The 27,259-nt window shown below is 43.2% G+C and overlaps 1 protein-coding gene across 1 annotated transcript in view; it reads left to right on the top strand.

The window, feature by feature from the left end:
- Positions 1-27,259, top strand: part of SLC39A10 (solute carrier family 39 member 10) — a 1,022,483-nt gene that overhangs the window by 344,802 nt on the left and 650,422 nt on the right. The window lies entirely within an intron of this gene.

The following is a 27,259-nucleotide window of genomic DNA, read 5'->3' as shown; positions in this document are numbered from 1 at the left end:
GACATTATTTGAGGTTTTAAAAATAATGTCTTCCCAAATGTTTTCGATTTTTATTCTTTTGCAATGCATTTGCTCACTCTGGTATATTTTTACTCTTCCAAACTGTTAGAAATAAAAGGGTGCAGCACACTGTAGTAAATTTATAATTTTAAAACGTAGACTTTTAAGATTTTTTTGTTTATCCATTTCTGTGCACGTAATGTAAACTGTGGATTTTAGTTTATAACAATATGATTATGTATCTTTTCTCCTCTGTTTTGGGTATTCTTGAACACTAACTTTGGGAAACTTTCTGTTGTTGGTAACTGTTGGGATATCCTCTTCTGGCATACTTAGATCAGTAGTGTTTTGTATATGTTGCATCATTGCTGTAAGGCATACATACTTTCTGCTTGTGCACACATGTGGCATTAGCTCTCTTTCAAGGCGAGAGAGCTCACAGCCCCTCTGTACTTACTACTTTTCTGCTGCAAACGCAGTTGGAATATTGATCCTAGCATTTACCATGGGAAAGTTCCTGCATTTCCTGCCTGAAAATGTGAAACTTTGCAAGTGTCATGTGGCCATCAGATTGCAAGTGTGGATTTGTACTGGATTATCAGTCTTGATCAGGCAAGAATCACATTGTGAAGCACAGGCACTGAACCTGGTATTAAAAAAAGAGAAAAGCTTGATGCCTTTTCATTTCTCTCAAGACATTAATTTAGTTGGTCAGCAGAGGAGCTTTAGGAGGGTCTGTAGTGCATTCCTAGGCCGGCGCTAGAGCAGAATGACAAGGTGAAGGAATTGGAAACCAGGTATCAGTCACAATGTCCTCATGCCATGCTTACCTTTGGAGTAGTATTGTTTGCTGCCAGCTACATCTCAGCTGGTGGTACACAAGTTTGCGCTTGTGTGCCAGTGACAAGGAGCTTGATAGAAGCGAACCCCTAGCATGCAAAGGGTGTCCCTCAAATGACCAGACAACCTCTTTCTTGGTTTAACATCCTGAGCATGCTTGCTGTCATTTTCTCCCTTGGAACACTCCCTCGAATCCCTTGATGTGGGATCTGTGACCGCCATTTTGTAGACAGAAGGGTTTTCTCTTCATATCACTGCACAGGTCCCGCAGGACTTTGCTGTCAGAGCTGAGAAGTCTCTATAGAGTCCTCCCACAGCTAAAGGCCTGCAAAGCAGACTCCTTGTAGGTGCAGGAGTACATCTTCAAGGAACACAGGTTAATGCCAGTGCTGTACCACCCAACACAAACCTCACCTGATTTACCTCTGTCTCCATTTGTACTACCCTGGTTATTAGAGCCTTTTCCACTAGCTTCTGACATTTATCTCTGTCATGCTTGACTGTGTATGTGTCTGCAGCGTGCAGGCATTCCATTCCAGAGCTTCTTATGTGTCCTGTAAATAGATCTTGGAGGAATAAGAGTTCAGTTTCTGAAGCAGATAGAACAAGGAGCCCCCCTTTCCCTCATAGATGACACCTCTTTCAAGGGGACTCTGGCCTCTTTGGACTGGCTTATGATTTCTGTTTTCTACAGAGGTGTCTCACTTGCTGTATGGGCACTTTTCTTCAAGCTTTACCTTAGTGATGCTTTCTGTGCAGGTTGGATGTGCTTGACTTCTGTTTATTTTCCTGTCAAGAAGCTGTTGGCTTGTACAAGTCTTCGTCAGAGAGGAGTGATATCTTGGAGCAGACTCCTTTTTCCTTTGTTCAGTCTAGCACAGGTTCCAAAGTATCTTTCCCCCAGTACCTACTAATATTTGAGAGTGTTTTCATGTGCCTTGTTTGGGTTTAGATTCTTCACTCATTTGTTTCATTTGTCCAAGATCCTTTCTTCTCTGCTTGATTAGTTACTAGAGAACTTGACAGATTTTCCTGACTCTGAGATCAAGGAGGCTATGGTTTATACCCTTACCAGAGCTCATACAGTGGGCTTCCATTGTAGGCTGTTGTAATTTTGTTTCTATGCTGATATGATTATGATTATATGATTAGGGCTGCAGGCACAGGTGTTGCCTGTCTTTGATAGTGTGGCTTAGGCAATTATTCTTCTGCTCTTCCATCATTAAAGGTGAGTGTGCTACCTGTTGAGTTACCGACACATTCCTTCCAGGATGTGCTCAGGCATATCACTGTAGATGCATGCCCCCTTACATGGAGAGGTACTTTTTGATAAAACATCTGTAGGAGTTGTAGCTGTATTTCTTTCAGGCCTTCTCAGTACTGTAGAAGATGCTCTGGTGTAGAATAAGAAGGTTTCCCAAACATTAGATACTTGTGCCTCCCCTCAGTGGTAACTCCATTGGCCTAGCAGTTGCATTTGTGGTGACTGTACAGGACTGACCATGAGGGCAGTTCTCAAGAGTTTTTCTTGCATTGGATAGACATTTCTAAGGATCAGGCTATCCTTGATGTAGTTATGGATAGCCTTATCTTACAGCTTGTAGGTTCTCTGCTAGAAGGAGCTTGACAACAAAGTTTTCTCCACAGAGTTCCTGGGACAGTCTTAGACTATACTTCTGAAATAGAAGGTAGAAGCTGTACTTCCTTTAGAAAGAGGTTGAAGTTCTACTCTTACCTTTTACTAGTCTGGAAGGAGTTAGAAAACTTCAATCCAATGTCGTCTCTTCCTTCTTTCCTCCACTGATGGGTTATTGAATCCATATGGATCTAATGTTGGTATCTTCTAGACTATAGGATCCACGACTTGGACTCTTCCGCTATCTGTAATTTCTTTCCACCAACTCAGTACCTCAGATCTCATTTGCTGCTGAAATGCTTCAAATATGGTCCTTGGCTCAGTGCTTTTTTCTCGCTTTTGAGCAGATAGGTGCATTTTTTTTTGACAAATTTCCCGGAGTGTATTCCTTTCCTATCCAAGTTCATCATTTCGATGTCTTGTTCTTCTTCATCTTTGAAAGATTTTTACCTTTCCCTTACCATAAGAAAAGGGGGGAAAAAAACTTAATCTGATAATGTTCTTCGTGTTTCACTGTTGCAGTCATCACATTTGGGATATCTGCTTGCAGTAGCCCTCAGTCGGCCTGATTATCAAAGTCTTGGGTCCTGCATCGGTTGCTGACTCATCTTCCGTGACATCAGGTAGTCAGGGGTATAAAGCATGCAACCAACGCCATTACATCGGTCTATCTTGCCGTGCGGTGCCCGAAGCAGAAGCAGTTCAGTTCACAAGTGCCGGTCGGCCGACTCGTGAAATTTTCGTTTTCGAGTTTCAGAACCGAAGTCTTCAACTAAAGCTAAATACTCCATTGGGGAAACTTTTTCTTGCTCTAAACCGATGTCAGTGAAAGCCAATAATTGTATTTCTTGTGGAAAGCAAATACCTCATAAAGATTTTCATTCGTACTGTATTCCTTGCCTAGGCCCTGACCACGATGTACCTCGCTGTCGGTTTTGTGCCTTATTTAAGCAGCAAACTATTTGTCATTGGTATATTTACGCTTCTAAATATTTTGGTACTCGGTTTAATTATCCAGATATGTCTTCGATAAGCCATCCGACTACCAACATTCTGAAAAAGCACAAAAATAAAGACAGAGACAGGCCGCCTAGGTCCAAAGCTGCCAACAACGCTTCTCCTAAGCCAGTCGCCAGTTCGCAGGAACTCAGTGAGGCGCTTTTGCAGCCCCTGATACCCGTTATTTCAGATTCGTAGGCCTCTACTGAGACCCATTTGGAGTTTGGTATGCCGCGAGATGCTTCAACTGTGGAACCTGCAGATGTCTTTACCTCAGATGGGTCTGGAGCCGCTGTGCAGGCACCGGCTTCTGAGGGAGTATTCAGGCCTACTGACTTGCATAATAAACCGACACCATCTTCTTCTTCAAGGCCTAAAATTTGAACCATGCCCAAAAAACCGACGCCCAGACCCGCATTTTCAGGCCTCTATGCCTAAAACACAAATGATAAGAATGGCTGAAGACCTTATTACTTTAATCAGGGGAAGCCAACCTTCCCCCTCTAAGAGACGACCAGGATTTACCCTTCTCTACTTATGAGGATTCTGATGCAGAGGACTGTATTCCCCAGAGGATTTCTCTTTTGGTGAGACCTTGCATACTGTTAGGGAGCATTTTCGTTGGGAAAGTCAGGATTACTCTGATTCTAAAAAGAGGCTTAGGATTTCTTACTCCTGCTCCAACACAGGCCTTTAGCTATCCCTCCTGTAGTAGACATTGTTGATGATGACTTTTCGGAATCTAGCTTGGCCCCTGACTGTTTACCTCCTGCTCCCAGAAAACCTGATAGATATTACAGGGTTCCTGACTCTCACAAGTTCCTTTTTAAAAATCCTACTGTGGATCTTGAGACCATTTCACAAGGACCCAAGGGAATTAAGGCTACTACTGCCAAAAATCCTACCCCCCTCTGATAGAGACTCCAGGGCGCTGGATAGATTGGGTAAGAAGGTATACACTTCTGCAACCTTGACCATTAGGGCCTTAAATTGCCAGTTTCATATGTTAAAGTATCAGCAACATATCATTGGATTGCTTAAACAGAAAATGATGTTGATTTCTGATTGTGCTGAAAAAAAGGATTTACAGGATTTAATGCATTCTGCTGAACAAGTTGGAAAACATACTGTGTTTTTGTGGAAAACAATGTGGTTTTGATTCACTGGAGGCATCTTGCAGGGCTGCTGTCATTGGGTCTGTACTTACAAGGCATGCTTGGCTTAAGGAGCAATCCTTGCCAGATCATGTTAAAGTTAAATTGCTGGATGCTTCCTTAAATCAGAACCGCTTGTTTGGCAACAAAGTAGAAGAAGTTCTTAAAAAGATGGAGGAAAAAGCTAAATCTATGCAAACTGTTAAAGATTTCCTACAAGTACAGCCTCAAAGATTTAGTAGGCATTGGCCCTCTAAGAATTGGTCCTTTCCTGCCTCTTCCAGGCCTTTTCAGTCCAAACCCAGAACCAGCAGAATACCCAGGCTTCAGTCCCAGGGTACGCACAGGACTAAGCAGTGGGAGGCTCCCACTTCCAAATTGGGGAGTAGTAAGACTCCCCTCTATGGTAAACTGTCTCAATGATTTAATTTTAAAACTTCCAAGCACTTCTCAACTGACTGCTCCTTTATGGGGAAAGAAAAACTGGGAACTCATTAGCCAGAACAAATGGGTTTTAAATATAGTTTTCCAAGGATACAGATTTCACTTCCACACGTTTACAACCCCAAATGGTTGGCCAGATCTACCTTCAAATCAGTGGGCAGGTGCTCAAAAACAAGTACTCTCTCTCTTAAGCATAAAGGCTATTCAAACTGTACCAGAAGAGGAAAAGGGACAAGGTTTATACTCAAGACTTTTCCTGGTACCCAGAAAAGACAACTCATGGCATCCTATCCTGGACCTTTCTATCTTAAACACCTTTTTGGTGATTCCAAAATTCAAGATGCTAACTCTTCACCAGTTGCTTCCTATGCTAGGCAAAGATGCCTGGTTGGCAACACTGGATTTAAAGGAAGCCTACCTGCACATCCCAATCAGGGAATCTTGCAGAAGATACCTACGCTTCAAAGCAGGTTACATGCACTGTCAGTCCTCTGCACTGCCCTTTGGCTTCTCTACTGCGCCCAGGGTATTCACAGAGTGCCTTGCTCCAGTCATTGCATTTTGCAGGCAAAGAAATATTCAAATATACCCACTTGGACGATTGTGTAATTCAGGCAGAAAGCCAGGACATACTTTTGAATCATCTAGCATTTGTACAAAAGGTGCTAACTTATCTGGGGTATACCACAAACGAAAATAAATCCCATCTGGTACCCTGTCAACAAATTATATTCCTGGGAGCAAGCTTGACCACAACTTCCCAGATGGCTTTCCTCACTTCAGAGAAACAAATTCATTTGACAACTTACTTCAAACTAGTGGCTACAAAAACCCTGCTATCTGCAAGGCAAATACTGCAAGCCTTGGGGTTCATGGCCTCGTGCATTCTACTAATTCCATATGCAAGACTGCATATGAGGAATCTACAGTGGTATCTAAAAAGCCTATGGTGTCAACATTCTCAAGATCGAGAAGCAATGATAGCTATCATACCTTGCCTATGGTTAGAATTCCTTTGGTGGGCAGAGGCCTGCCACCAAAACAAAGGACTCTGCTGTTCACTCTACCCCCTGCTGCCCAAACCCTAACAGACGCATCAGACTATGCATGGTGGATGCACCTGGCAGGGAAGTGCATTCAGGGCAAATAGAACCCAAGTCAAATGCACCTGTATATCAATCAAAAAGAAATGTTAGCTGTACAGAATGCTCTGACAGCCTTCAAGGACCATATTCTTCCAAGACAATTAATGGTAAAGACAGACATCACCACTATGTGGTACATAAACAAGCAGGGAGGTACCTATTTGTACCTTCTCTGCCATGGCTCTGTGGAAAACAGCCTTGAGCTACCAAGTGCATCTACAGGCTCAATTCCTGCCAGGAAAACTAAATACACTGGCAGACGAACTAAGCAGAAATCTCATGGACCCACACGAGTGGAAACTGGAACCAAAGACTTTCAACATGTTGATAAACAAGTGAGGGGCCCAGATAATAGACCTGTTTGCCTCCCCCAAGAACTACCAGTTGGACAAATTTTGCACAAGGACTCCCCACAAACAAGTTTGGAAAGTGGATTCTGTGTCCTTCAGCTGGAAAAATCTGTCAGTTTATGCCTTTCCTCCTCTGCCTCTCCTTTCCAAAGTACTGCTAAAGATCAAACAGGACAAACCAAGGATGATACTGATTGCACCAGACGGGCCACGCCAACACTGGTACCCCCTCTTGCGCAGTGTGCCACAACTAGTCCCATGGCACCTGCCTCAGACCCCTTCTCTGCTGTCACAGCAGAAGATCCAGATTCTGCACCCCCAGCTTCAAACCCTGAATGTGGCAGCTTGGCTAATTACCTAATCTCTCCATTGCCATCCCTCAGTAAACAAGTGTTGGATGTCATTTTGGAGGCAAGGAGGCCTAGTACTCGAAAAATCTTATGCTGAAAAATGGAAAAGATTCTGTGCCTGGAACCAAACTCGAGAGATGGCCACAGCAGTGCCCAATTTACCTCAGATTCTTCAATACTTAACTGAGATGCTTTACAAGGGCCTTTCCTTTTCCTCCATCAAAATTCACACCTCAGCCATTTCAGCTCATTACAACACAGAACCACCTCGCTTTTCTCACCCACTGCTCAAGCAGTTCGTCAGAGGAGCCAAAAACGTAATACCACCCAGGAGAGCCCCAACTCCGACCTGGGACCTTAACTTTGTATTGGAAAAACTCACTCTTCCTCCTTTTGAGCCAACTGCAAGGGCAGAGTTAAAATTCCTTTATTGGAAAACGGCTTTCCTTTTAGCAATCTCTTCAGCAAGAAGAGTATCTGAATTGCAGGCCCTTATGGCAGTGGAGCTTTTCATCATCTTTCATGTGGACAGGGTGTCCCTCAGGACCAATCCCTCCTTCAAGCCCAAGGTGGTATCCAGTGTGGCTCTTAATCAATCCATTCATTTGCCAACCTTCTTTTATAATCCACAGAACAAAGGGGAACGGATACTGCACTCCGTAGATGTGCACAGACAACTTAGATTTTACTTGGACAGGACTAAACCTCAAAGGAAATCTGAACAACTGCTGGTGGCATTTGCTGCAGGGGCAGAAGGGAAGGCTATTTCAAAGCAAACCATTTCTAAATGGATAGGCCATTGCATTCATTGCTGCTATAAGCACCATGGAAAACCTATCCCACAGGGGATTAGACCCCATTCAACCAGGGATGCATCTACCTCTACAGCCTTTCTCAGAGGTGTCCCTACCAGAGACATCCTAGAAGCTGCTACCTGGAGTTCTGTACATACTTTCACCAAGCATTACCATTTGCCAATTTTCTCTAAATCCAGAGCTGGCTTTGCCACTGCAGTCTTGCAGGGCCTTATAGCTGGTCCTAATGCTATCTAAATTCCTCCTCCCTTCCATAGCTCTGGGAATCTACCCAAATGTGATGATGCAACAGTGAAACACACAGAACATAGTACAGTTGTGTACACTTACCATAAATGTAGATGTTCGAGTGTATTCACTGTTGCAGCCCTGGTTACCCTCCCTCCAGCCTCCTGACTTCTTTTGGCTATACCTCTACTCTCCTTTACTATGCTTAAAAGCTTTTTGCTGTATTTGCTTTTTTGTTGGATGTATAACCTTGTATGTATATGATATATATATATATATATATATATATATATATATATATATATATATATATATTTATATATGTATATGTATATATATATATATATATATATATGTATTTAGTTGCTTCCCATTAGGGGGGCACCTGACATCTGGGGCAAGAAAAATTGATGTAATGGTGTCGGCCGCATGCTTAATACCCATGACTACCTGAGGTCACAGAAGATGAGACAGCAACCAACACAGGACCCAAGACTTTGATAATCAGGCTGACTGAGGGCTACTGCAAGCAGAGAACACAAATGTGATGACTGCAACAGTGAATACACTCTAACATCTACATTTATGGTAAGTGTACACAACTGTACTTTCAGTTTTCATTCTGTCTCAACCGATGGGGCCAGCTCTGAGACATTGGTTGCAACTTGGCCGCTGCAAAAGCTCCTGGCAAGTTTGAACTCTAATCTCTCCCTTAACCATAATGCACCAACCCCCATTTCCTCAGATCTCGTTTGCCACCGTTGGATGAAAGACGTGGTGATTTGTGTCTCGAGCTGTTCAACTAGATAAGTGCTTTTATTATTTTTTTTTTGTCATTCTTGCATATATATATATATATATATATATATATATATATATATATATATATATATATACACACACACACACACACACACACACACACACACACACACACACATGACACACACACACATGTATTTTTATATTTCTATATTTCATGTCATCTTTTTTCTTCTTCTTCTGTATTAGTGTAAGCTCAGTATTATTGTGTGTGTCTCTCTCTTTCTCTCCCCCTTCTATGCTAGTGTAATTCTTGTGCTACCTTTGTAGGTAGTTTAATTCCCTTTTTCTTCCCCCTTCTTCTTAAAGAAAGAAAATACTTAATTTTGAAGGGGATATTTCCCCTTTTCATTTGGTGAAGCCATTCCTGGAGATATATCAGGAAAAAGTACCTCACTCTTCTCCGACCTCTTCAACAGCTTTCTGTAAGACCCTGGAGAAATCTTTAAAAAGACTGTTTGGATCCTGCGGTTTCACTGTGTCCGTTAAAGAAGGCAAAACAAAAGTGTCAGATCTGACTTATTCAGATCAGAGAAAGGCTAAGAGTTCACAATTGGATCTGACTGCTTCTTTGGATCTGAAGTCTCCTATTCCTCAGATCCAAAGGCTTTGGATCAGACAAAAGTATCTGATGTGATTCCTTTGCCTAGAACAAGGTACTTCCTATCAGTGGACACAGTCCAGTCAAGAGTTACCCTCTCCATTTTTGTACATACCAGAATTGCCTTCATTGCATTCCTCTCGCTCTTCTAGAAGCCTTACTGTAGAGGATGTGGGGAGGGTAGTGAGACAGATCCTCTCTCCGCAGAGTCAGCAAACTTTTACCATGGCTCCTACCCAATCAGGTCAGGAAGCCCGTACATCCACAATGCCACCTCTAACTTTTCTTCCTCTGACTCCTTCCATGGTCTTGGAGCCCTTGGATCCAAGCCGTCCAGGCTCATCTACTTTGGACCTGAGGATCGTGGTATCCTCAGACTTGAGGTTTGCTCTGACCTCTTCAGTTCAGTCAGATCTGCAGAGCCTTTGGAGCCAGTTCTGCTGTTTCGGATTTGAAGTGTTTCAGTCAACTCGTAGAGCTTCTGAGCTGTCTATACACCTTGGACCATCAGCAGTGGTAAGTTTGGCTCCGACTTCTGCCTTGGGGGGGGGGGTGTTCCTAGAAGCAGGAAAGAACCAGTGATCAGAAAGCCCTTTTCTTGTACCCTGGTTCCTATCCCTTCCCAGAAGTCTGCCTTTAGGACTTTGGAGAGAGTCCTGTCAGCAACCATGACTCAGACTGTGCCTACCCCCTCAGGTCCTGTACCTGCATCAGTCCTACCTCTGTGCCAAGAGTCTGAGCTAACCTCTCCTCGGGGACAGCCAGTATCAAAACCCCAGGAGTCTCTGGGTATTCCGACCTCTTCTGATATGTCTCCATAATATCCCACTGTGGAGGTCCCTAAGAAGAGGACTTGGTAGAGGAAGCATTTAGATTCCCCTGACTGTCACCGAGGATACAGATTTTGAGGAGGTCGAAGGGTCCCCACGGGTCACCTCCTGATGTCCTGTTCAGATGCATCCTCGAAATCCTGAAATAGAGAAGTGGCTGCAAGCCCAGCAACTCTTCTTTGGAGGAATCTGTACTCCTGTAGGTGTTTGGTATAGGCCCATCTACTTCCTGGGTGACTCCATTCGCTGACGAGCTCATTGACTTGGAATCTGGGCAGGCATGGAAAGAACCTGAAAGCATTGAGCCCATTATTAGGAAGCTCAACAAAATTATGAGCCTGCTGGAGGATGGGCAGATGTTCATCGTGCATACAGCTGCAGTCATATCAGATGGGTTCTCCTGCCGTCAGGTGGGTCCTCGGTCGACCGAATTCCGAAGTCTAGGTCTGACGTCGGTTGTCGTCACTTCTTCCCTGACGTCAGTGCGACAGGGGTATAAAAGAACCAGCCGACGCCATTTTCTCCAGTCTTTCTTGCCGTGCGGTGCCCGAAGTGAAGCAGTTCGCAAGTGCCGGTCGGCCAGCTCCTGAAATTACGAAAATTTTGAAACCAAAGTCTTCTTGAAAGCTAAGTACCCCGTTGGGGAAACTTTTCTTGCCTCAGACCGATGTCAGACAAAGTTAATAATTGTATTTCATGTGGGAAGCAAATACTGCATAAAGATTTCCATTCCCTCTGTATACCTTGTTTAGGCCCAGACCATGACGTCTCGGTCTGTCGTTTTTTTGCTACATTCAACAAACGCACCATTAAGCGTTGGCCCTGAGTTCGCCCAGCATTATTTTGGAAAAACATTTAACTACACTATGTCGTTGGATACTCCGACTCCAGTTTTGTCTAAAAAACGCAAAGATAAGGACCGACACACGAGGTCCGCGGCCTCTACCGACACCACGCCAAAGCCGACTACACGTGGTCTGGTTCTCAGCGAGGCGCCTACGCAGCCCCTGACTACCGACGACACTTAATTGGCTGTGTCTCCTGTGCCCGAGGTCGCAGGCTCCTCTGCCCACACCTCGACTACAGATACCGAAGCAACTCTTGGCGTTGATCCTCAAAATGTGGACAGGTCTACCTCCACTCAAGGTGTCTTCAGACCTTCCTCTTCTTTTTCCATCAAGGCTTTCACTAAGTCTAAAGCAGCCATGCATTCTAAGAGACAAGCTACACAGGGCCCATCTCCAGGCCCCATGCCTAAAAAACAGATGATTAAAATGGCTGAGGATTTAATTACTCTTTTCAGGGGTTCTCAACCCCCACCGGACAAAAGGCCCAGAGTGGAGGAAGAATCCCCCTCCTCTGATCAGGGCTCCATTATTTCAGAACACTCCGATGATCAGGAACATTCTTACTCCCCTTTTGAGGACTCTGATGCAGAGGAGTCCATTCCTTCTGTATCCCCCCCAGAGGATTACTCATTTGGGGAAACTTTGCATACCTTAAGGGAACACTTCCACTGGGAAGGCCAAGATTATTCAGATTCCAAGAAAAGGCTTAGGGAATTTCTCTTGCTACCTCGGCACAGGCCTCTGGCTATACCTCCTGTCTTGGACATCCTAGATGATGTTTACTCGGAGGCCTGCCTTAACCCGGATTCTCTGCCTCCAGCCCCAGTCAAGCCTGACAGGTACTACAGGGTTCCTGACTCACACCAATTTCTATACAAAAGCCATGCTGCTGACCCATAAACCATCTCACAGGGCCCCAAGGGAATTAAGGCCTCCACTGCTACAAATCCATTACCTTCCGAGAGAGATTCCAGATCCTTAGAAAGGTGGGGAAAAAAGGTATATACCTCGGCTACCTTAACCATGAGGGCCTTAAACTGTCAGTTCCATATGCTAAAATACCAACAGTTTTTGTTATCACAATTGAAAAGCAAAATGTCACAACCTGAACAACCAGACTTGAAGGAGTTGCAGGATTTGATGCATAGTGCAGAACAAGTGGGTAAGCATACCTTACAATGTGGTTTTGATGCTCTAGAGGCCTCATGTAGAGCTGCTGTTATAGGATCAGTTATACGTACACATGCCTGGCTCTAAGAACAAACCTTGCCTGATCATGTCAAAGCTAAATTACTAGATGCTCCTCTACAAAAGGATGTATTATTTGGTGCTAATGCTGAGGAGGTATTAAGGAAAATGGAGGAAAAGGCTAAATCAATGCAAACTGTGAAAGATTTTCTACAGGTACAACCCCCACGTTTCAGTAGAAATTGGCCTTCCAAAAATTGGTCCTTTCCAGCCACGGACAGACCCCAAAGAGGTAGATACAGGCGCCCGAGGGGCAGAGGACAATCCCAAGGATCGAGGCAGACAATGGCAAGCTCCTACACAAAGAGGTGGTGAGGATAACTCGCAATCATTCAGAAAGCAAGCCCAATGACTTTCCCCTTTGCATGCCAAGCAAGACTCAAATGGCAGCCCAGTTAGGAGGAAAACTGGCATTATTTTCAAAAAATTGGCATATTGTCACAAAAGACAAATGGATCCTGGACATTATAAACAGAGGCTACAGATTCCATTTTCACACCCTTCCAAAAATGAGAGGCATGCCAAACCTGCCACACAATCAAAGGGCAGAGGCACAAAGGCAAATTACAGATCTCATAGACATGAAAGCTATTCAAGAGGTACCGACGCACGAACAAGGTCAAGGTTTTTATTCCAGACTATTCCTCGTACCAAGGAAGGGAAAAGATTGGGGACCTATTTTGGACCTATCCATCCTAAACACATTTCTACTCGTACCAAAATTCAAGATGCTCACTCTACAGCAGCTTCTTCCCATGCTGGGCAAGGAGTCTTGGCTGGTAACACTGGACCTCAAGGAGGCATACCTGCATGTCCCAATCAGACAAAATTGCAGAAGATACCTCAGATTTCTTGCAGGTTCAACTCATTATCAATTCTCTGCATTGCCCTTTGGCTTATCTACTGCACCCAGAGTATTCACGAAATGCCTGGCATCAGTTATTGCCTACTGCAGACTTCAAGGGATACAAATATATCCCTATTTGGACGACTGCCTGATCCAAGCGGACAGCAAGCACATTCTTCTGAAACATCTGGCTTATGTAATAATGTTGTTGAACTCTCTGGGATACACAGTCAACAAAGAGAAATCAAGGCTAATACCCTCTCGGAAGATAATTTTCCTGGATGCCAACTTGGACACAAACACCCAGATGGCCTACCGCACGCCAGAGAAGCAGGGGCAACTAACTCAATACTTCAGAGCACTAGCAAATTGCACCAGGCTGACTGCAAGGAAAATCCTGCAGGCTCTGGGATTTATGGCATCTTGCATCTTACTAATCCCATGTGCAAAGCTGCATATGAGGAAACTTCAATGGTACCTGAAAAACCTATGGTCTCAACACAGCCACAGTTTGGAAACAATAATACCACTAATTCCATGTCTACAAAAGGAATTTCTGTGGTGGGCTCAAGCATGCCAAACAAACACAGGTCTTCCATTCAGCAAGCCTCAAGCAAATCAAGTCATCACAACAGACTCCTCGGACTACGCCTGGGGGGCGCACATGACAGATCGGTGCATTCAGGGCAAATGGTCCCAAAAAGAAAAGCACCTTCACATCAATCAAAAGAAAATGCTAGCAGTAATAAATGCAATTATAGCTTTCAAAGACATTCTGCAACCAGGTCAACTATTGATAAGAACGGACAACACCACAGTTATGTGGTACATAAACAGACAGAGAGGAACACATTCATACCCCCTATGCAGACTGGCCATGTCACTTTGGAACATGGCCATGGACTTACAAATCGAACTACAAGCACAGTACTTGCCAGGCAAGGAAAACACGTTGGCAGACGACCTAAGCAGAAATATGACAGATCCACACGAATGGAAGTTGCATCCAAAAGTTTTTACAGAAATAATCCAAGCATGGGGAAGGCCAAACATAGATCTCTTTGCCTCCCACAAAAATCACCAATTGACAAAATTCTGCTCAAGGATTTTCCATCCAAAGGCCTGGAGAGTGGACGCTCTCTTTCAGTTGGACATCAATGACAGTTTATGCCTTCCCACCTCTTCCTCTGCTGCCCAAAGTTCTATTGAAAACCAGAGCAGACAGACCAAAGATGATTCTCATTGCTCCAGACTAGCCAAGACAACACTGGTACCCACTCCTGAGGAGCCTGACACATTCCCCACCATGGACCCTGCCTCTAATGCCTCTTCTCCTGACTCAGCACAGCTTCAAAACTCTTCACAGCCAGCTAAAAACACTCAGTCTAGCCGCATGGAAGATTCCTTCGCATCACAACAGACCCTACTCTCAACGGAGGTGCAGGATGTCATTTTGGAGGCCAGAAGGCCATCAACTAGAAAAGCTTACACCGCAAAATAGAAACGGTTTTGTATCCGGAATGAGAAAAAGGGCCAGGATCCTGGAAAACTGAATTTACCTCAAATACTACAGTATCTAGCTGAGCTGCTAAGCAGTGGACTTTCATTCTCCTCCATCAAAATCCATGCCTCAGCCATTTCCGTGGAATACAACACTGATCCACCCTTATTCTCTCACCCTCTCTTAAGACAGTTCCTCAGAGGAGCTAAGAATCTAAGACCCCCAAGGAAACAACCAATACCTGCTTGGGATCTCAATTTCATTCTGGAAAAACTGACCTTGCCTCCCTTTGAGCCAGCTGCCTCATCAGATTTGCAATATTTGTCCTGGAAAACAGCTTTCCTTCTGGCTATTACCTCAGCTCGTAGAGTTTCAGAACTACAAGCTCTCATGGCTGTGCAGCCTTTTATCATCTTCCATCAGGACAGAGTTTCCTTACGAACCGACCCGTCCTTTATGCCTAAAGTGGTATGCAGGGTAGCTTTGAATCAGGCCATACACTTACCTACCTTTTATCCTAATCCTCAAAACAAAGGGGAGAAATTATTACATTCCTTCGACATCCACAGACAACTGCGTTATTATTTGGACAGAACAAAGCTTTTCAGAAAATCAGAACAGCTCTTTGTGTCCTATGCTGTAGGAGCTCAAGGAAAGCCAATTTCCAAACAGACAATCTCAAAATGGATAGCCCACTGCATACGATTTTGCTATTCTTTTCATGGCAAAACTGTACCTACAGGCATCAGATCTCACTCCACAAGGGCCACAGCTACCTCTGCAGCTTTCCTCAGAGGAGTTCCTACCAAAGATATCTTGGAAGCAGCCACTTGGAGTTCTGTGCATACCTTCTCCAAGCACTGCCACCTACCATTATACTCCAAAACTAGAGCAGGCTTTGCCACTGCAGTCTTGCAGGGCATCCTGGCTCCTCCTAGTTCCACCTAGTGCCTACCACCCCTTTCTTAGCTGTGGGATTCTACCCATCTGTTATGACTGCAGCTGTATGCATGATGAACATAGTACAGTTTTGTACCTACCATAAATGTAGATGTTCGAGTGCTAATACAGCTTCAGTCCAGGTTTCCCTCCCTCCTTCCTCTCTTGGGACAGGCCTATTGGCTAACACCTCCTCATACAACCTGATTGGGGTATTCATTTATGGTGTATTTGCTTGCAACTACTGTATTTTGATTATATTGCATTGCCTTATTACACAAATTTATGTATTGCCTTCCTTCTGGGGGCACCTGACATCTGGGGCAAGAAAAACTGAAGAAAATGGCATCAGCTGGTTCTTTTGTACCCCTGTCTCACTGACGTCAGGGAAGAAGCGACGACAACTGACGCCGGACCTAGACTTTGGAATTCGGCCGACCGAGGACCCGCCTGACGGCAGGAGAACCCATCTGTTATGACTGCAGCTGTATTAGCACTCAAACATCTACATTTATGGTAGGTACAAAACTGTATTTTCTGGTCCGCAGGTCCCACTGTTGATGCCATGGTCATGGTGGCTGTCACTAAAAAGGAACTTGTGGAGGAAAGTTCCTCTGTTCTTCACCCCCCCCCCCCAACAAGGAGTTGCGGGAGATGGACAAAATTCAGAAGCATGTCTATGCTTCACAATTTTTGCCTTAAGGTCTCTGAATTACTTGGCACATTTCACAGGACTACAGAGGTATCTGATTAAGGATCTCTGATACCCTTACAAGAACAGTCTCTGAAGAGGCGAAGGCTTCCATCACCTCTCAGTTGGTGACCCACCAATCGATATTCAACTCTTCCATGAGGCTTATTTCTGAGGTACCGGAAGGAACCTCAAGTGCAGCGGCTTCAGGCATATCCATTAGGAGACATCCCTGTATGCAGTTGTTTGATTTCACAGAGCCTTTTAAGTCTACATTCATCAATGCTTCTTTTGACAGCACATATCTTTTTAGCCCCAATGCAAAAGACACTTTGTCCAGGTGTGAGAAGGATGGAAAGACCCTTTTTGCCATGGGCATACGTTTTTCCACCTCTCAAAGATCCTTTTTGAGGAATCATCAAAGTGGTGGAAAGATGTGGTTCAAGAAATCACAAGGATCTTTCCATGACACACGTGGAGACTATTCCCCCAGGGGTAGAGGGAGAAATTCAAATGGTAGGTGCCACTTTCACAGCAGAGAAGGTCCGCAGCATCAAGTGTCCAGAGAATCTTTCTTTGGCAAACCATTCCAGCTGTCCTGAAAGGAGACCCGATTGTCTCCATCTGGAGGCAGTCAGGGATTGTTTATTCCTGCACCAGAGAACCTGGCTAAAAATAACAAAAGATACTTGGGTGAAGCGGATCATATCCAGAGGTTATATAATACCATTTCCCCTTCCTCCTCTCAATTCCAAAAGATTCCCTGTTCCACCCAGTCAGCGGGAACAAGCAGAAATTCAAATACAAAAGCTGCTAGACAAAAGAGTCATCCAAGAGGTCCCCCTAGACCAGAACAGATCCGGAACTTACTCAAGATTCTTTTTAGTGCCAAAGAAAGCAGGGGACTGGAGACCAATTCTGGATCTTGGCAACCTAAACAAATCTGTTCAAAAGACCAAGGTTTAAATGAGTTTGCATCTTTAATGCCCTGTTTGAGAGAATTACATCAGAGGGTGTAATCGTATCATTTGACTTATGTGATGTTTATCTATTTAAATGGCTTTAGTAACCATTTTAATTGTTTATGTGCCTGAGGATGGGCAGTTCTGGTCTGCAGGTCCCACTGTTGATGCCATGGTCATGGTGGCTGTCACTTAAAAGGAACTTGTGGAGGAAAGTTCCTCTGTTCATCATTTGACTTCAGTTTGGTGCTACGTAGTTTTTTTCTCTTTTTTGGCTGTTTGCACTTGTTTTCACTGTGTTTTACCAGTAGAATATTCTTCTTTTTATTGCTTACAAGAAATTTTTGTTTGGTTTGATCCATTAGACATTACTAGCACCATACAAACGTTTTTTCCATCCACTAGTGGAATGCCTATGGTAGGACTTACTCCTGTTACAGATTTGTTGAATATGTCTGAAAATCCATTGTTATCTGTGTTTGGAGAGATGTAGTCATCTTCTAATTTAAATGAAGATTCAACTGAACGATAGAAAACACAAGTAAATATGTTTGAGCATAAACTCCAGTTGCTTAAGAGGCAGCAATGGCAACATTTAAGTTTTGAGAGCTATAGTAAGCATAAAATCGTGCAGAGAGGCTTATGTCTGTTAAAAATGCTTACGTTGGTCCAGTATATCTAGACTTGCTAAAAGGGTGGCATGCTTTGAATTTAACTGCAGTACATGTACATGAGGAATGTTTTTTTTTTGCAACTGATAGATGCTTCATTAAGAAGCAAAGTTGAATAGCAGTACAATGAGTTAGTGAACAAGACAGAGCTTAATCGGCATTCATGTCTACTTTGCAAAGGTATTGAAAGGGTGAAATCTTATGAAACTAAGGCTATTGCTATAAAAAAAGGAAGTTACAACAGGACTTTAATGACTTTAAAACTGGGCAGTTTTTTGCCTGGCCCAGTAAGAGGTGCAGAGAGTTGAAAATTTACCAGTCACACATTCCATGACACTTGTGGATTCTAACATTGTTTCATCTCTTGACCCTTTGGATTTTCTGGTGTTAACATAGTCACCGCTCCCTTTCACACTCAAGTGCAAGAGGGAAAAAGAAAGAATTATAATTCCGATCTGAGTATCAGACATGGAAAAGGCAATACCAACGTCCCAATCAGGAGAAAGCTTAAGCTCTGCTTCTGAACTTGTCTTTAACCTCTTGAGGTACGAACTTGGTATTTTTGAAAAATTGGTTCTCGAAAAAGGGCTTGCGTTCATTCCACTTGTACAATTGACATTTCCCAAACTATTACTAAAATTAGATATTTTGTTAGGTCATTAGACGTGAGTATATTATTTGGTGCTAAAAATGATTACAGTAATGTTGTGCTGAAAAGGAAGAGCACTTTTATGCCTAATCTTCACCCTGGGACACATGCATTACAAAGTGCTGTTAAGCATGATATATATTTATTGTGTCAGCAGCAAAGAAAGCGGCACTTTCATAATTTAAATAATGAAGAATGTAAAGCTATTCAGTCATTAATCAATGATCAAATAATAATTAAAAATGCTAATAAAGAGGGTGGGGTTATTATTCTTGATACTGATTATTATATTTTGACCATGCAAGAGATGTTGAATACTAAAGATTATAAGAAAATTATTAGATCTGATTGGACACATATTATTGAAAAGGTTGGTAAAGATGTGTATGAGATGTATCACAAAGGTCATATAGATTTACGTTTGTTTGATTATCTTACTACTGTTTCACCCATTACACCCCTTATTTATGGAATACCTAAACTTCACAAGTCGCAGCCGAAACCACCTCTGAGACCAGTTGTCTCAGCTAAGGGATGGGTCACAGAGCCCATCTCTAAATATGTTGACTTTGTGTTAAAGAAATATATGCATTCAGCATATACTATTATTAAAGACACTTTGCATTTTTCTTAAAGAATTGTACAAGAGGGCAGAAGATAAGGTCATTAGTAATTATATTTTAGTCACTTTGGATGTTGACTCATTATTTACGTGCATTCCTAATGATTTCGGCATTGACCGTATCAAACATGTTTTCCTGAAATATGCACAAATGGATGAAGCTAAGGCTCTTGATTTCTGTAACTTGTTATATATCATACTAGATAACATTTTTATTTTTCAAACACAACTATACCTACAAATTACAGGTGTTGCCATGTGCACACCTGTAGTGAATATGTATGTAAATATTATGTTTATGTGGGAAGTAAAACAAATTTTATCTAATTTTTTATATACCAAGCTTAGTTTTTACCGTAGATTTGTAGATGACCTGTTTCGAATTTAACATGTATTTTAATTCACTGAATACATGTACCGAGTTCCTAAAGTTTAAGAAAGAAACATCACTGCAACAGGTTAATTTTTGGTTATTAATTTATATAAATCACATCTGGGCAGCCTTGAAACTTGGTTATATAAGAAACCTGTTAAAAGAAATACGTATTTGCGTCGCACTAGTATGCATCCACATTTTATCCTTAAGAATGTTGTTGATAATCAAATGAAGCGTGTTGCTAGACTGCATACTGAAGATAATCATATGTTGTTACAATTAAATAATATAGCACATGATTTTATATGTAGGGGTTATAATGGTAAAGTTGTTAATAACACTAGAGATAATACAATTCAAGAATGTGATGCTGACGTCAGTCCAATTTTCTCTAAGCACCCCCACAATATAAGTATAGTTCAGCAAAGTAATAATGTTAGTAAAGTTAGAAGATGCATGCTAACTTACAATCAAGATACAAAGGCTGTTAAAGCCATCATTAACAAATATTGGTCCATTTTGTCTGCAGTACCAGAGATTAGGAATTCTATAGGTGATAAACCAACCTTTGGTTATAAAAGATGTCCTAATGTAAAGAAAAACTGTTATAAAAAAACAGCCTCGAAGTATTGTAGATTTTAAGACCAATAAAGTAAGAACACATAGATGTAACTAATGTTTGTATTGTACCAGTATTAATACTGATAAAAGTTATACCCATCCAGCCACTGGCAAAATATTTAGTGTACGAGTGTTTGGAAATTGTGATTCTAGGAACATTATATACGTAGCTACTTGCCGGTTATGTAATGCATATTATGTGGGAAAAACCAACAGAAGGTTGAAAGGTCATAGTAGTCATCTTTCTGAAATTAATAGGAAACTTAACACAAATGCATTATATAGGCATATTTATAATACAGGTAGCACACACTATTTTAAATTTATGATTTTATTTCAAGTTAATGAATCCCTACGTGGTGGTGATTATTGTTCAACGTACTGAATTAGAGGAATATAGATGGATTTTGCAACTTAGGGCTCGTATATTGCCAGGCTTAAATTGTTTGTATCTTTAAAGCCCTATTTGAGAGAATTACATCAGAGGGTGTAATTGTATCATGTGATTTATCATATGACTTTTATTTTTTTAAATGGCTTTAGTTGTTGTTGTGTCTTTTCGGCTTTTCCCGGTTAGGGGTGGCCACAACGGAACTCCGGTCCGCTAATGATTGGCAATAGATTTTTACGTGCCGAGTTGCCGGCCCTGATGCACAACCTTCAACAAAGGAACGCCCATTCACGCACGTCTCCACACAGAAGACGCTCTAGCTGAGAATCGAACAGGACAACGTGACAACACTACTGCAGCACCACCACTGCTTTAAATGGCTTTAATAACAGTTTTAAATGTTTATTTGCCTGAGAAAGCTTTTAAGTGAAACTACAAAGTTGCATATTAAAGTATTTGACTTAGTTTGGTGCTATATGGTTTACAGTGTTTTTTCTCATCATCAGATGATCCAGGAAATTCTTACGCTTCCGGCTGGGAACCAGTCATTACCAGTTCAGAATTCTGCCCTTTAGTCTCACCACTGCCCCCAGGGTGTTCAAATGCATGGCAGTAGTAGCAGCTCACTTGAGAATGCAGGTATTCTGGGTGTTTTCATACTTAGACGACTGGCTCATTTCCTCCCCAAACAGGCATCATCTTATTATGCAAGAGAAAAAGTTATCCAGACATGTGCACTGCTAAGAATAACCATAAATTATGAAAAATCTCAACTAGAACCAAGTCAAAATCAATGATAGCCTCCCTTCTTTTTTCTAGAGTCCAGACTTTCAGATCACAAGTAAAAAAAAGATCATTTGCAGTACCAGAGTCTCGGCCTGCCTGGTTCTTAAAGAGTTGGGACCAGTGGCGGCAGCAATAAACTCAGTTCTTTTGGACAGATTTCATATGAGGATTCTTCAATGGATGTTGGCATCTCAATTATCTATACTTCAGCTCCCTTTATCTGCTCAAATACAAATCACCAATATGTGCAAGAAGGATCTGATGTGGTGGATCCAGTCAAAATAAGTTGTGTTAGGACCGTTTATTTGTCCCCTGTCAGCCATATAGACCACGGATTCTTCCCAGTTCGGGTGGGGTGGCATTACCTGGAAAAGACAGTCCGAGGCGTATGGTCCCCTGAAGAGGCCAATTTGCATATCAACATCCTGGAATTCAGACCAGTGCTTTTAGCATTGCAAGCCTTTCAGGATGCTCTCCCGTCAGGGACAGTTGAGTTACAAATGGGCAACGTCAGTGGTTTAGTGCATCAACAAAAAAGGAAGGATCAAATCATACCCCCTATTTCGAGAAGCACTAAAGGTTTGGCAATAAGCAATATCTTCCAACCGCTTTCTCTTAGCAATGCACATTCTGGAGAAATCCATTGTGCTACTAGACAAATTGAGCAGGTGCATTCTGTTACTTCCTGAATAGTCCCTCAACCAGAAGGTAGCGGAATTGATTTTCTGCAAGTGGGGCCAGCCTTGCTGCAGTCTCTTTGCATATCCCGCAAACAAGTAAGTGCAGGAGCTACTTTGCCCTAATCCCCCCACAGGGGGAGTCACCGAAGGCTGCTCTTTTCCAGGATTGCCTCCCCCTCCCCCATGGTTTACTTTATGCATATCTTCCAATCCTGCAGATTCCAAAATTCCTTCATAGTGCTGCCAGGTTGAAGAGCAAAGTCATTCTTTTTGCACCCTTCTGGCTTCAAAAGATTTGGTTTCTGTTGCCTCATTTAATTCATCAGCTTTGAATTCTGGACCCAGCTGCAGATCTCCTGTTTCACCCGACAGGTGTGTGATACATCCAGACCTTTAGAATCTCAATCTGATAGTTTGGTTTCTCCAGTTCCAGTAATAGCCAGACAACGGACGCTCTCATCGCCTGTCTGCAAAATTTTATCATCTTTTAAACCACCCACAAGGAAACTGTGTGCTAATAAATGGAAAAGATTTGTACACTGGGTATTTCAAAACCATTTGGACCCTTTTTCTACCCCTATTCATGATGATGTTCTTCGTATTTCACTGTTGCAGTCATCACACTTGGGTTGTCTGCCTGCAGGTAGCCCTCAGTCGGCCTGGATACCCAGAGTCTTAGTATTTCTGCGTCGGATGCTGTTGCTTCTTCCATTACGTCAGGTCGTCAGGAGTATAAAACAGGCAGCCAACACCATTACATCATCTTTCTTGCCGAGGAGCCCGAAGTAGAAGCAGTTTGCAAGTGCTGGTCGGCCGCTACCTGAAATTTTCGTTTTCGAGTTTGTAATCCTGCTAAAAGGCAAAGATTTGAGTTTTCTAATGATTCTACAGACCAGGAGTCCGATGACTTTGACCCCTCTAATTATCAGGACATGCCCTTATCAGTCTATGAGGATTCAGATGCAAAGGAATCCATTACCTCTGCTTCCCTTCCAGAGGATTTTTCTTTTGGTGAAAACTTGCATACGTTAAGAGAGCATTTCTGCTGGGAATGCCAAGACTATTCTCAGTCCAAAAAGAGATTCGAGAATTTTTAGAGTTGCCTCAGCACAGGCCTCTAGCTATACCCCCTGTCATGGATGTTGTATCTGGAGTAAGACTAGATTCCATAAAAACATCCATCTACATTACCTTCGGCCCCTAAGAAACCTGACGGGTACTACAGAGTACCTGATTCCCACAAATTTCTCTTCAAGAATCCTACTGCTGATCCAGAGACAATTTCCCAGGGACCTAAAGGTATTAAGGCTACTACAGCCAAAAACCTACCTCTTTGGACAGGGATTCCAGAGCTTTAGACAGATGGGTTAAGAAGGTATATACCTCTGCAACGCTTGCCATCAGGGCATTGAATTGCCAGTTTCACTTGAAGTACCAGCAACATATTATGGAACTAATTAAACAAAAAATGGTGTTACTTCCAGATTATGCAGAAAATGAAGATTTACGAGAGCTAATGCATTCTGCAAACCAAGTTAGTAAGCATACTTTGCAGTGTGGCTTTGTTGCCCTAGAAGCTTCTTGCATGACTGCAGTCACTGAGTCTGTACTGAGAAGGCATGCTTGGCTGAAGGAACAAACATTGCCAGATCATGTCAAATCCAAATTACTAGACGCTCCTTTAAATAAGGACTGTTTGGCACTAAAGCAGAAGAAATTCTTAAAAAGATGGAAGAAAAAGCTAAATCTATGCAAACTGTCAAATAATTCTTACAAGTGCAGCCACCTAGATTCCGTAGGTATTGGCCTTCAAAAAACTGGTCCTTTCCAGACCCTTCCAGGCCTTCCCAGACCAATCCCAGGGGAAACAGGCCACCCAGACTACAGTCTCAGGGTATGCAGAGATCTAAACAATGGAGTGCCCCCACATCAAAAACAGGGAGTGGTAAGCCACCCCCTTATGGAAAAAGTTCACAATCACTTATCGATAATCCTTCCCAGCCCTGCCCAATTACTTGTGCCCCTAGGAGGAAAACCTGCCCTTCATGCAAAAAACTGGATGTCCATTACTCAGGACCGATGGGTCCTAAACATTGTATCCCAGGGGTACAAATTCTACTTCCATTCACTGCCTACCCCAAGCAGGTTTCCAGACCTTCCTCCAAACCAGTGGGCAGAGGCTCAAAGACAAGTACTTTCCTTGCTCAATATCAGAGCTATTCGCCCTGTTCCACTAGAACAAATGGGTCATGGTTTCTACTCCAGACTTTTCCTGGTGCCCAGAAAAGAGGGCTCTTGGTGCCCAATCCTGGATCTATCAATTCTCAACACCTTTCTGGTGGAACCAAAATTCAAGATGCTTACCCCTGCAACAGCTTCTCCCTATGCTAGCCAAGGATGCCTGGTTAGTCACTCTAGACTTAAAAGAATGTTATCTGCACATCCCCATAAGGGAGTCATGCAGAAAATATCTACGTTACAGGTAGGCTGTATGCACTATCAGTTCTTTGCACTTCCCTTTGGCTTACCTACTGCTCCCAGAGTATTAACAAAGTGCCTGGCTCCAGCCATTGCATACTGCAGGCAGAGAAATATCCAAATTTTCCTGTACTTGGATGACTGCCTGATTTAGGCAGACAGTCAGGAATTGCTGCTTCAGCACCTGGCATTTGTAAAAAGCCTTCTCACTTCATTGGGGTACACCATCAACGAACAGAAATCACAACTGGTGCCCAGTCAAAAGATTGTATTCCTGGGAGCAAGCTTGGACACAACTTCCCAGATGGCATTTCTCACTTCAGAAAAACAGATCTACCTGACAAACTACTTCAAACAAATGCCCACCAGAACCCAGCTTTCTGCAAGGAAAATACTGCAAGCCCTAGGGTTTGTGGCCTCATGTATTCTGCTAATTCCATATGCAAGACTGCATATGAGGAAACTTCAATGGTACTTAAAAAGTCTTTGGTGCCAACTTTCTCAGGACCTGGAAATAGTCATTCCTATCATACCTTGTCTAAGGGCAGAATTCCTTTGGTGGGCAGAAGCATGCAACCACAACAATGGACTGTTTTTTACTCAACCCCTTGCCGCCCATACCCTGACAACAGACTCATCAAAACTATGCATGGGGGCTCACATGGCAGGCAAATGCATTCAGGGCCACTAGAGCCCAGGACAGATTCTCCTGCACATCAATCAAAAAGAGATGCTAGCTGTACAGAATGCTTTGGCAGCCTTCAAACACCTAATCTTTCCAGGACAATTGCTTATAACAACAGACAACACCACAGTTATGTGGTACATAAACAAGCAGGGGGAACCCCATTCTTACCCACTATGCAGGTTAGCCATGGCCGTGTGGAACACAGCCTTGAGCAACCAAGTGCATCTACAAGCTCAATTCCTGCCAGGCAAACAAAATTCACTGGCAGATGACTTAAGTAGAAATCTCCTAGACCCACACGAGTGGAAATTGGAGCCCAACACCTTCAACCTTCTGATCCAGAAGTGGGGGACACTGGAGGTGGACCTCTTTGCCTCCACCGAGAACCACCAGTTGAATAAATACTGCACCAGAAACCCTCACAACAGGGCCTGGAAGGTGGATGCCCTATCCTTTCAATGGGAAAACCTCTCAATTTATGCCTTTCTCCCTCCGCCCCTTCTCTCAAGAGTACTACTCAAGATGAAACAGGGCAGACCAAGGGCAACTCTTATTACCCCAGACTGGCCACGCCAGCACTGGTACCCACTTTTACGCAGCCTGACAACAGTGCCACCCTGGCGCCTTCACCAGACTCCTACCTTGCTGTCTCAGCAGGAGGGACAGATTTTGCATCCACAATTGCAAACCCTAAACCTTGCAGCTTGGCTTATACCTTGAATATCACACCAGCAACCCTCAGCAAACAGGTGCTGGACATCATTCTCGAAGCCAAAAGTCCTAGTACTAGGAAATCCTCTGCTGAAAAGTGGAAAATATATTGTTCTTGGAATCAGTCTCAAGGGAAGGACGCAGCAGTGCCCTCCTTACCTCTAATCCTGGATTACTTAGCAGAACTACTTCACAGAGGCCTGTCCTTCTCCTCCATTAAAATTCATGCCTCTGCCATCTCAGCTCATTATAATACTGAGCCACCTCTGTTTTCTCATCCTCTCATCAAACAGTTCCTGAGAGGATCTAACAACTTAAGGCCCCCTAGGAGAGCACCCACCCCCTGCCTGGGACATTAACTTTCCGCTGGAAAAGCTCACGCTTCCTCCTTTTGAACCTGCTGCCTCAACAGAGTTAAAATTCCTCCCTTGGAAGACAGCCTTGCTTTTAGCCATAACTTCAACAAGAAGAGTGTCTGAGTTACAGGCACTAATGGCTGTGGAACCCTTCATTATTTTCTATGCTAACAGGGTTTCCCTCAGGACTAAGCCGTCCTTTATGCCTAAGGTGGTGTCCAGTTTGGCTTTAAACCAATCCATCCATTTGCCAACCTTCTTCCCTAACCCTCAGAATAAAGGGGAAAAGATCCTGCACTCCTTGGATGTGCATAGACAGCTCAGGTTCTACCTTGACAGGACTAAGCCTTTCAGAAAATCTCACCAGCTGATAGTCAGCTTTGCTACAGGGGCAGAGGGTAAGGCCATTTCAAAACAAACAATTTCCAAATGGATAGCACACTGCATCCATTTCTACTACAAGCACCATGGAAAACCTACCCCACAGGGGATCAGACCACATTCCACTAGGGCTACTTCCACCTCTACAGCATTTCTCAGGGGAGTCCCTACCAGGGACATTCTGGAAGCTGCAACCTGGAGTTCTGTACACACCTTCACCAAGCATTACCATCTACCTATCTTTTCTAAATCCAGGGATGGATTTTGCTACAGCAGTCTTGCAAGGCCTACTAGCCAGCCCTAACCCTTCTTGACCGCTTCCACCCTTTCAGTGACTTCATCCCTAAGATCAGCTTTGGGAATCTACCCAAGTGTGATGACAGCAACAGTGAAACACGAAGAACATAGTAGAGCTATGTACACTTACCATAACTATAGATGTTGGAGTGTATTCACTGTTGCAGTCCTGGTTTCCCTCCCTCCAGCCCCCTGGTTTTCTTTCTTTCTACCTCTCCTCTCTATGGCCATTCCTAATGGCATTGGTATTTGCTTTTTACTGGTGGTGATCCCCACCATATACTACTAGCTCCCTATTTGGG

Source organism: Protopterus annectens, chromosome 6.part0 (genome assembly GCF_019279795.1).
Source record: "Protopterus annectens isolate FY-2018-M chromosome 6.part0, PAN1.0, whole genome shotgun sequence".
Taxonomy (NCBI): domain Eukaryota; kingdom Metazoa; phylum Chordata; order Ceratodontiformes; family Protopteridae; genus Protopterus; species Protopterus annectens.
Note: the sequence above shows the minus strand (reverse complement) of the source record. Positions and strands in the feature narration are given on the sequence as shown.